Source organism: Salvelinus fontinalis, chromosome 20, assembly GCF_029448725.1.
Source record: "Salvelinus fontinalis isolate EN_2023a chromosome 20, ASM2944872v1, whole genome shotgun sequence".
Taxonomy (NCBI): Eukaryota; Metazoa; Chordata; class Actinopteri; order Salmoniformes; family Salmonidae; genus Salvelinus; species Salvelinus fontinalis.
This window is the reverse complement of record NC_074684.1, coordinates 7,231,079-7,232,967: the sequence shown is the minus strand read 5'-3', so window position 1 is coordinate 7,232,967 and position 1,889 is coordinate 7,231,079.

The window sequence follows — 1,889 nt, the reverse complement described above, 5'->3', positions numbered from 1 at the left end:
CCCTGCATACCACTGCTGGCTTGCTTCTGAAGCTAAGCAGGGTTGGTCCTGGTCAGTCCCTGGATGGGAGACCAGATGCTGCTGGAAGTGGTGTTGGAGGGCCAGTAGGAGGCACTGTTTCCTCTGGTCTAAAATATATCCCAATGCCCCAGTGCAGTGATTGGGGACACTGCCCTGTGTAGGGTGCTGTCTTTCGGGTGGGACGTTAAATGGGTGTCCTGACTCTCTGAGGTCATTAAAGATCCCATGGCACTTATCGTAAGAGTAGGGGTGTTAACCCCGGTGTCCTGGCTAAATTCCCAATCTGGCCCTCAAACCATCACGCTCACCTAATAATCCACAGTTTACGATTGGCTCATTCATCCCCCTCCTCTCCCCTGTAACTATTCCCTTGGTCGTTGCTGTAAATGAGAAAGTGTTCTCAGTCAACTTACCTGGCAAAATAAGGCCTACTGGTATTGATTGATGTTGACTGCATTGTCTCTCCTGCTTTCAACAAGTAGCTAATTGGCTTCAACAAGTCATGACAGCACAAGCATCCCAATTCTGAAGAATTTCCTAGCTCTTTTGCCAATAATTGGGCAAAAAAATCAGAATTGGGCTACCTGTGTAAACGCACACATGTCCTGGATGTGCAATACATCTGATGTTTTGGATTGAAATGCATTTCAATGAGTATTTCCCGTTTGATAGGCATATATTCATTTTGTTAATTATACAATATATTGATCTATCATCATAGCGTGTTCATGCAGAAATAATGCTGTGAAATCGATACCTTTGTTGGTGTTGCCTTTTTACTGACCAATGCATGCTATGATTATAGACGAATTCGTGTTTTCTTCTGTCCATTTGTGGATTTAGACCAATAACACATTTGTCCCCGCTGTAGGCCTACATTGAGATTTTATAGTTATCGACAAAAAAATAATGTAAAAAAGGTCAATTTCCCTTTTCTAAAGAAATACATAATTGCAGCAGAAAATATGTTCTCATATTTCTCTCAGATATCTTGTTTTTGCTCAAGCTGCTAACGCACCAATTCGGCCTTTCTAACCTCGTGGAAAAGAGAATTGCCGCTGTCAATTGGTGCTAATTCAAGTTCAAACTGACAACAAAACATTTCAAACCAGCAACAGCATAGAGTGACATTGACATGGGTCATACAACTCCAGAATGCATGGTTTATACTGTGTTTGTTTTCTCCTCCCTTCTGAAAGACCTTAGCCAAGCGGACACTTTCGTTTTTATAACCAATAACAAAATGCCAGTCTGAGTTTGATTTTAACAGGACGTGTCTAATATGAAAATGTAGGCCTAATAGCCTAAAGTGTTTTTATACTGCATTATTATTTATATATGCGGTGAATGTAATAGCTGCAATTCTGACAAACACATAAAGCCTATTTTCAGTTGGGAAAATGTGCGTTTTCCTCGCCTGATTTGCTGACATCCAAGGCGGGACTTTTGCAAAGCTTTAAAAACGTAGTCCTTTTTAGCAGACAATTTAGTGGGAATGTGAATGTTGGGTAGTGATTAGGGGCTTCTTGGAAAGCCGCTCCGTGTGAACTGGACAGTGGTTAGCTGCCCTCTGAACCAAACAAGGCCCGTCAGTGAAATGTTGGATTATCCTCCCGGAAAACGGGATTAGCATAGCTTTCCCATACTGCGCATTCCTGCTACTGACACTTTAAATTGTGTGTCTGTGTGTGTGTGCTCCGAAAATATGCTTGGTCTGAATTAAAATAACATTGTTGAAATGTGCATCATGTTTTATGTAATATGCATTATCTTCACTGAAACTCGAATGTTGCGTTGACAGAAAAAGTAACAACATCGAGGCTTACAAAATGTACATGTTTTTATGAAGTTAAACAGGCGACACGGGA